General features: G+C 46.2%; 1 protein-coding gene across 5 annotated transcripts in view; it reads left to right on the plus strand.

Moving 5' to 3' along the window:
• The window catches only part of Atf6 (bZIP_ATF6 domain-containing protein ATf6), a 105,616-nt gene that overhangs the window by 56,507 nt on the left and 39,109 nt on the right, over positions 1-10,000 (plus strand). For 2 of the 5 annotated variants that reach the window (XM_071687755.1, XM_071687757.1), the window contains exon 1: positions 9,985-10,000. This exon is cut by the window's right edge and continues 383 nt beyond it. The exons of the other annotated variants lie outside the window; for them this stretch is intronic. The gene's annotated coding sequence lies outside the window, so the exon portion shown is untranslated. Of the gene's footprint in view, positions 1-9,984 lie in introns of those variants that run through there. 5 annotated transcript variants of the gene reach the window in all.

Genomic DNA, 10,000 nt, shown 5'->3' on the forward strand with positions numbered 1-10,000 from the left:
CAAGTTTCTGTTGTTTATCTAGAAAGTCTGCCATTAGAAGCGCGTCATCTACAAACAGCAGCTGAGTTGTAGGACTCTTAACCACCACAACCGCGTCATCTGCAAACACAACTGGGGGGGTGGGGGCGCGTAATGTTTACCTGCTACTAGAACCGCGTCATCTGCAAACAGCAGCTGAATGAGTGTAATGGTTTAACAATGGCCACTTGTGCGAGCCACACGGGTGGTGGTGGTGGTGGGGTGGTGTTGTGTGAATTGATCAAGAACTTACTTTGATGGTTTAGTTTTGTCGTAGTACAAGTATTTGAATAGACTTCTCGTGGTTCTTGAATGGTGAAGCCTTTCCCAATTACGTACACTAGATAATGGGTCGGGTATTAAGTGTAATGGGACAATAGACATGGATTAATAGATAGTATGTATGATTAATAGTATGTATGCTGTCTATTCCTCTTCTGGTATACATAGACAGACATAGACGTTTCAAAGGAACAGACATAGACGGACAGATAAGAGATGGCCGTAGATGATAGACGTAGAATTATGGATTATAGTACTATAGACAGACCTGCATGGTAAGGCATAGATAGACATGTCTTTGGGTAGATAGACATAGAGACGTACTCACTTAAAGTCAGTCGAAGCGACACAGACGGGAAGTTATGGACATCGAACCCTGCCTGCACACTGGGTCATTATAATTCACAACAACGCCAGGGAGGGAAGGGGGGGGGGGGAATGAATGAAAATTGGTTTGACCTAACCATCATCATCCTACCGAAATTAGGGGGGGGGGGGAAATTGTCCCGTCCGGGTAACAGTAAAAGAGACATTGCAGTTTGTGAAATTGGTTGGTTTAGGAGAATCACTGCCGAGGTTTTTACTGTTTGTGGTTGTTTGAAGGAATTTAGATTTCGGGAGTTTAGATTTCCGTGATTTAAATTATTGGAATTTGAATTTCCTGTGTTTAGATTTTTCGAATTAAAATTTTGTAATATGAATTTTTGGAATTTAAATTTCTGTAATCTAAATTTTTGGAATTTAAATTTTTATCTAAATTTTTGGAATTTAAATTTCTGTAATCTAAATTTTTGGAATTTGAATTTCTAGAGTAGCTTTCTTTAATATCAATTTTTTGGGGGAATTTTGATTTCTAGAATATAAATTTCTGACATAGCTGAGGGTGATTAAAAAAGAATATGTATCTAATTTTTTCGTCTTGATTTTATTTTCTAAATGGTTCTAGAAATTATCTTTCTTGTAGAAGGCTGTCGTTTGCGTCATGAGTTAACTAGAGTTGGTGTGAACAGATTTTTAATTCTGACGGTTCTTTAGGGGTCGATGTCCCGGAACAGAAACTGGAAAATGTTGATCAGTGGCGTGAGTTCCATCCGGTGAACGAAAACGGCGTCTGTCCTCCACTTTTCAGTTGATAGATAAAACGATAGATATATAGGTGGAGACGTGATAGATAGGTAGATATAGTGATGGTTATAGAATAGATAAGTAGATATATATTAATATTGATAGATGGAGATTAACTTGGATAGATAGATGAATAGACAGACCGATGAAAAAGATAGATACGAGGAGATAACATAGATGAATAAGAGAAATAGATAGGCTGATAGATGGGTAGACATATAGTGGTGTTGTAGATGTTGTAGTTGTGGGACCCGAGCCATAAGGCTGATAAGGGGTGGGAATGTCAGCAGACGGTGTGCTTACGCCCTTGTTGGCCTTATCTTTCATAGCCTTATCTTACCCCCCGCCCCCCATCGTCTCCAGATCCGCCCTGTCGATATGACTTCTCTATGGTGGCTGACACTATCTATCGTAATGAATAGATGATGAGTGAGTAGCATAGATGTGTGTGTGTGTGTGTGTGTGTGTGTGTGTGTGTGTGTGTGTACGTATGAGTGTGTGTGTGTGTGTGTGTGTGTGTGTGTGTGTGTGTGTCTGTGTGACCGGAACCATCTGTCAGCATGAAGGGCCTCGTAACGACAGATGGCTGGAGGTAGTAGCTTGGCCCCAAATGAGGTTGCCTACAACCCAGCTTCTCGTCTAGGGATTAGGACTGGAGATTACCGGTGGATTTATCCCTGGATTTACTGAGTAGTGGATTACATACAGTCTGGGTCGCTTCTGTAACTTAAGGATTAACTGTAGTACATAATAACATGTTTTGATCTCAACATTGAAATGAATACGTTTGACATATATATAAATTCGCCTTATTAATTGGGGTCCATTATTCATTTATCACTACAGTATATTCACAACCCACTTCCACCCTTTTTATTGATAATTTGGTTTTTGTTTATTGATAAAGGTGATTTATGATAAGCGTATTATAAAAATTCCTTTTACGTTTGAATGTTTTGCGTTCGTGTTCACTTGTATTGTGATGTTTATGTTTGTGATGCTCTGTAGCCATGTGATGATGTCATATGTGGCAATTATGTACTCCTGAGTACATATATTGGCCTGCATGTGGTGTTGTCATATGTGGCGGGTATGTACTCCCGAGTACACATATTGGCCTGCATGTGGTTAGATGGAGAACGTGCCTCCGCTTTCGTGTGGGCACACGACACAACACAGTGCGCGGGGTTTGGTGAGGGAAGGGTTAATGACACACACACACACACACACACAACCATGGCTGGTGTGGTACACATTGTAGGCAAGTACTGGTCCAGTACCCTCATGACCTCCTCTGCCATGCATGACCTCCTCCACTACCATACATGACCTCCTCCTCTGCCGTACATGACCTCCTCTACTATGCATGACCTCCTCTACCATGCATGACCTCTACCATGCATGACCACCTCCACTACCGTGCATGACCTCCTCTACCATGCATGACCTCCTCCACTACCATACATGACCTCCTCCTCTGCCGTACATGACCTCCTCTACTATGCATGACCTCCTCTACCATGCATGACCTCTACCATGCATGACCACCTCCACTACCGTGCATGACCTCCTCTACCATGCATGACCTCCTCCACTACCATACATGACCTCCTCCTCTGCCGTACATGACCTCCTCTACTATGCATGACCTCCTCTACCATGCATGACCTCTACCATGCATGACCACCTCCACTACCGTGCATGACCTCGTCTACCATGCATGACCTCGTATACCATGCATGACCTCCTCCACTACCATGCATGACCACCTCGTCTTGGAGCAGTCTTGGGCCCCGAGTGTGTGTGTATAAAGTGTTCACTATCTACCTTGTGCATATCGTAACTTTGGATTCAAGAGGTTGTAGTTTTACAACAGGTGTGTCATTTGTGTAACACCTCGCCATTTACCGTTGTACAGGTGTTGTTTGATGGTACAACGCATGTGTGATTCCTCGTTACGACGTGTGCAATGTAGTTTGCTCTTACGTCATGGGGGTCTGGTTTTTCACTCACAAGTGTTGATTAACTTCATCAAACACTTGAATGTCTAGCGCGCTCGCGCGTGTGTGTGTGTGTGTGTGTGTGTGTGTGTGTGTGTGTGTGTGTGAGATTATAACATATGTGTTGAAGGTCGGTCAGAAGCGTCGTTATATATATATATATATATATATATATATATATATATATATATATATATATATATATATATATATATTTATTGCGTAGATGTACTTGTTTTATTGTTGTAATGGTGTGGTATTGTTAAGGGAGGGAGAGAGAGAGAGAGAGAGAGAGAGAGAGAGAGAGAGAGAGAGAGAGAGAGAGAGAGAGAGGCGTATGTCTGTGTCTCTCTATACTACGGGAATCCCCCCACCCCCACCCCACTTCATGGGGCGCCCCCCCTCCTCCTCCTCAACTCGAGTGTTCTGAGGGGCGTGTGTGAAACAGCTCACGTGTTGCTCTGCCCATCACCGTCCTATCTCCGCCTAGTGAGAGAGAGAGAGAGAGAGAGAGAGAGAGAGAGAGAGAGAGAGAGAGAGAGAGAGAGAGAGAGAACCTACTCTACTAAGTAGGTTCATAAGTATGAGTTTCACTCAAGTTGTCACTAAAGTGAAACTTGTTTTCTTTGCTTTCAAACACTGAGGCTGGACTCTTTGATATAGTTTCTAAAACTAGTTTGAGGGAAGTTTAGAATTTGACGAGATGTTTCGTTTTCGTGAATAATGTTTGTAGACTTTACAGACCCCGGTCGCCATTTTCGTTCGTGTTTTATGTGGAAAAAAAGAAGAAGAAGAAAAGATAAAAGCATTGATCGTTCGAGGCCTCACAAGGCCTTGGAACGCTTCGAACAGTGACTTCGAAGCGTTGCGGTGCGCAAAGACCCGGGTGTCCGCGAAGCGAAAATTCGACAATGGTTTTCTGGTGTCTTTTGAATCGTGTTTCCGTCCAGCAAAAAAAAAAAAGAAAAATAGCATATCGTACGAAAAGAAAAAAAAGAAAAAAAAAATCCAGTTCGTATTATTATGATTTTATTTTTTTTTTTTTTAGGATCTGGGATTCGAACTTGGAGTTTGGTGCGTGTGTCGAACCCCACGGTTCGAACAGGAGGAGGAGGAGGAGGACTCCCTCCCCATAGCTCCCCACTACCCAGGGCTGGGGGAGGGGAGGTGGGGGGGGGATGTTAGCTCTTGGGGGTAAAAAGGGCCAACCCAAACCCCCCCCTTTCTCCCCTCCCCCTCCCCTCGTGACACTTTTGTTCGCTTATCTTCAGTAAAGTAGGCGTTGTTCGGCTCTCAAGTGGCATGCGACACGATTCGCCTCTTCCCCCCCGTGCTGTTTTCTGTGCTGACGGCGTCATGGTGTATGCCGGTGTATGTGCATAAACCCACATGTACGTCGTGAGTCATATGCGTGTGTGTGTGTGTGTGGTGTGTGTATGCGTGTGTGTGTGTGTGTGTTTGTGTGAGTTTTACACTTGTGTTGCCCCGTTTCTTAACCTTGCACATGTGTACCATGTCTTTACCCCTGTGTCTGTGTCTGTGTGTGTGTGTGTGTGTGCGCGCGCACATACCTGCCTTTAATCCTGGGTTGACTACTAAGTGCTTTTCAGTATGCATACATGTGTGGGGTTTCGATCGGATTAAAATGCCAATCAGCTGTTGCGTTGAAGATGTGTATTAGTGTTGCTTAATTGGTAGTTTGCGTGGTGGATGTTATTAATACCCGTATTAACGTTCTGTGTAGTGTAGCATTAATATTAGGAGGTTCTGGGTGTATTTTGTGTGTATGGCTATGTAAGGGAAGGGGAGTGTATACTGGGTATATTTAGGGTGTAGCAATCTTGTCTGTGTAGCATAGTATAGGTAATGATAATTATAATAATAATAATAATGATAATAATGATAATAATAATAATAATGATAATAATAATTGTTTTAATCACCTGTAGGCTGAAAATGCACTCAGTGTAGTCACTGGTGCTATAATACAGGAGGCGTACTGTTATTAACAAACACTGAGGTATGAGTGTATTATTGATGATGTACACAATGGTTGGTATAGGACTGTTCTTGTCGCGGTCTGTAGAAGCTGGGGTGGGCTTAATGTGGCTGTGGTGTCGAACTACAACCCAGGGGACGAGGGATCTCTTTGGTGGCGCAGCGGGTGACGGTGGCGGGGGTTTGGTGCGACAGCTTCTTCAACCATATATGTTGAGCGCCTCCTTTATAGATGTTGTAAAAATGTGTTTGGTCCATGTGGCACGGGGGTGTATGTGTTGTGTGGTGATGATGTGGGCCACACGGGACACGTGTGTGTGCGTGTGTGTCATGTGGCTATGAAGTGGTCATGCGGTAGTAGACCTCATGACACATTCATCATTGCCATGACAAGGTCGCATGTCACGAAAAGGGGATATATTGATGATGTGTCTGCTCTGTGGTGTGTGTGTGTGTGGGCCAGTAGACTCGCTTCTCATGGCGCCCCCCTGCCTCTGCATCCACACACATTCTATCCTCACCACGCCTTTGCTAGAGCTAATTGCTGTGGTAACTAAAGTTCTATCTATCTATCTATCTGTCTAACTATCTATATATCTGTGTGTCTGTCTCTCTGTCCTTTATATTGTTTGTCTGTATATGTAGCTGTCTGTCTTATTATATATCTCTGTCTATCTCTGTCTATCTAAGATATATGAGGGAAGTTTTAGAAACCATTGTGCTTCCGTCTCTTGGAGTTATAGTGTTTATTTTATTTGTGGTAATGTCTTTATGTATGTTTTTGTTTGTTTGTTTGTTCTCCCGTTTTTTGTGTCACGCCACAGGTCACGGTGTGATGCGTAAGAATCTCCCTCCAAGATTAATGATAGTGATGATTATTATGATTATAATAGTGGAATTAATACGCGATTATAATAGTGGGAAAGATCATATGTATGATGTCACACATTTCCCCTCGTGTGTGTGTGTGTGTGGGTGCCTGTGCCCGTTCGTAACTTCGGGGTTCGCCCATATATATATAACAGGAACTCATAAGTTCTGTTGTTACTGTTTGTAAGTATATAATGACTGGGATGCTGAATAGGGGGGGGGGGGGTCACTTTTGTTAAGTACGGGGCGGGGACGGGGAGGAGGGGGGGTGGTCTGATCTTATAAGACGGTGTGAGATATACGCCGGGTAGTTCTAATTTGAGGATCAGTTTTTATTGACAAACATTGGCTTAGATATAGAAAGCTAGAGTGAGCGTTCGTAATTGCTGTGTGTGTGTGTGTGTGTGTGTGTGTGTGTGTGTGTGTGTGCGTGTGTGTGTGTGTGTGTGTGTGTGTGTGTGTGTGTGTGAGGGAGATTGGTTTGGGAGGGGTGGTTGGTTGTAGGAATGGGTGGTGGGGGGGGTTTAGGGGTTATGCGCGCGTTGTGGGCACCCCACACACAGGAAGACGTAATCTGGACCGTTATCCTACAAGCGAATGACCTTGGCGATAGGACATTTTGGTCGTTAGGAGCGAAATCCACGCCCCCATCCCCGCCGTCTCTCTCTCTCTCTCTCTCTCTCTCTCTCTCTCTCTCTCTCTCTCTCTCTCTCTCTCTCTCTCTCTCCATGCCAGAGCACGACGGGCGGTACGGCCCTTGGGAACAAAGGCACGACTCTCCTCCCCCCCCTAACCTTTGACCTGACTCATGAGGGTCAGGTCAAAGGTCAGGGGGCCATCGTGCCAAAGTCGTGCTCGAGGGTCGTGCAGTCGTGCTTGGAGTCGCTCTCCAATGGTAGTGAAAAATAGGTCGGTGTGTGTGTGTGTGTGTGTGTGTGTGTGTGTGTGTGTGTGTGTGTGTGTTACTGGGAGAGAGTTTTCCTCTTGCGTTGCTTCATCTCATAACCTTGTACATATGTGTACCATGTTGCATATATATATATATATATATATATATATATATATATATATATATATATATATATATATATATATATATTGGAAAGGATCACAATTTTGCGCGTGATCAAGATATTCCTATGAGTCCACGGGGAAAATGAAACACGAAAAGTTCCCAAGTGCACTTTCGTGTCATAATCACATCATCAGGGGAGACACAAGAGAGAAATGTAAGTCAGTTGATATACACCGAAGAGACGAAGCTAGGACGCCATTTGGTAAACATGTGATTGTCCAAACAGTAAATAACACATATGTACACGCACACTTTTTCCACCAGATGTGTGTGATGTGTGTGTGTGTGTGTGTATGTCAGTTGTGGGGGACAAGTCATGGACAGTCGACGTGAGCGTGTGAACCGTAGAATGACTTGTCAGGAAACATCGTCAGCAGAGGTAGGCGTCAGCAGAGGTAGGCGTCAGGAGAAACACGTGGTGCCCCGTAGTGCCGGCCGGCCGGCAAGCTAGCTAGCTGGGTTGCCGGCTGGCTGGGTTGCCGGCTGGTGTACAGTGATGGGTGTGTGACTGCAGCCGGCATGTGGTGGTGTGGTGGTGTGGTGGTAGAGAGACGGGTGTGTGTCGGCCCGTGCCTCGCCGGCTCCTCCTCCTCCTCTATCACCGCTACCACAGGCCCCCCCCCCCCAGTTTTAATCTTCCCCCTCTCCCCCCCCACCTTCCTCTTCCCCAGCTTTGGGTCTCCCCCCCTCCCCCCCCCCTCCCTCTCCCCTCTCTCTCTATGTTCCTGCCGTACGACAAGTTGACCCACGCCTCGAGGTCGTCCAAGCGATTTGGAAAGTCTCGGTGACCCAAACTGAGCAAAAACGACCTCAGGAAGAAAACGGCGAGTGGTGGTGGTGGTCCTGGATTTGCTTCCTCACCTCTCCTCCCCCCACCCACACACACACACACACACACACACACACACACACACACACACCTTCATCCATCTCTCCCTCTCTCGTGTGTTTTCGTCTGGTCAGTTGATCCTGGATTAGATTTAGAAATAGAGAGAGAGAGAGAGAGAGAGAGAGAGAGAGAGAGAGAGGGGGGTGGGTTGGCAACCCCCCCTCGCGAGGGTTGCTCCAGCATGTTTCCGGCAACATCACGTGCTGTCGAGGCCTGGCTGGCCGGGCCGGGTGGCGATGGCAGTCGGCTCACAGCTGCGACGGGAATCGAACCCCATCCAGGAGCCGTCCTGGAGGAGGAGGAGGGAGGGAGCAGCGTCGTGTTGGAACTTAACGAAAACGGGAAGAGAGAAGAGATATTTCCAGTGGTGGTTATCGTCAGAGTTCACTTGTCCGTCCCATATGGTGGCGTAGACATGGGTCAAGAGGCTGGCTGGAACGCGTGTACGTCTTTCGACATCACTACAGCCAGGACGAGGGTTCGTGGCTGCAGAGGAAAGCGGGGTATTCGACCAGTGATTTGAAGCGGAGGTAGTTCGATTTCCCCCCCAGTGTTCGCCAGCCATGATAAACACGTGGTGCTCTGGGCTCGAAGAGGTTTCGACCCGAGGGTACTGAACGAAGCAGCGGGTTGTGAGACAGTGAGTGAAACAGTTAAGAGTCAGACAGCGAGTCGGAACCCGGGATTCATTGTTCTGGTGTATGAACAACTCCACCACGAGGCAGTGAATGGAACGTAAAGTGGGTGTTACGCTCTCCTGGAAACCCGTGGAACGAGGAATTGCGACAGTGAATGGAGAACAGGAGAAATTGAGACAGTGAATGAGTCATCGACGTGGTGATTCATACAGCCAGTAGTGAATGAAACCCAGATGGTTCGGGACATGTTTCGAAGACCCTGCGCGTTATGAGGCTCGCGCGTATGTGTGTGTGTGTGTGTGGTAGTTGTGTGTCATGGTTCCCACGCAGAGGAGGTCCGTCTGTCCCTCCAGTGAGTTGAGCGGCCCATGGCCACAGGACGACGAGGGAAGGCATGCCTCACAGGTGTTTCAAAACCAGGTGGAGAAGACGCATCGCTCGCTCGTTCGATGAGAGTGAGGGAAGGCGGGAGACATGCCCTTGAAAACAAGGTGTTGTGAATGCTTCGACGGCCATAACAACGCGAGTGTGGGGCCATTCGTTTGAGTGAAGGATTTCGTGACTCTGCTGAAGACAGTGAGTGGATTGAAACTGGAAGTCTTCGTCACAACCAAAGATTTGGATTTATAGAAGTCGACTGGAACTGACTTTGTCTTTACAGTCGTTGACTGCTAGTTAGACGTGATTGTGGATTAAAAAGGCACGTGTCGATTGCCAGTTATTTCCTGCGTATTGTAGTGTAGGAAGGAAGACAATTAAGCTGTGTGTCGTTTGTGAGGCCCACATGCTGTGTTCTCGGGGCGTTGGGCCTTGAAACAGCCACAGCAGGTTCGGCTGTGTACTGACGCTGTGGCGTAACTGGCCTCGTGTGTGTGTGTGTGTGTGTGTGTTATGGTGGTGGGAAAGCTATGAGCAACCTCTGACGCAAATCAACACTTTGAAAGAAAAAGAAAGGGGGAAAAAACAAGAAGTTGCCTTACGTTGTGAGAACTTAATGGGGACCAAAGACTTGTTTTGAGTTAAACCATCGCGAGGACCTAAGACCCGGCTCCAGAAGGTATGGGTGACTGAAGCCGCGAAGGATACACGTAAGGAGTTAATCGAA

The sequence above is a fragment of the Panulirus ornatus genome, chromosome 44 (assembly GCF_036320965.1).
Source record: "Panulirus ornatus isolate Po-2019 chromosome 44, ASM3632096v1, whole genome shotgun sequence".
Taxonomy (NCBI): Eukaryota; Metazoa; Arthropoda; class Malacostraca; order Decapoda; family Palinuridae; genus Panulirus; species Panulirus ornatus.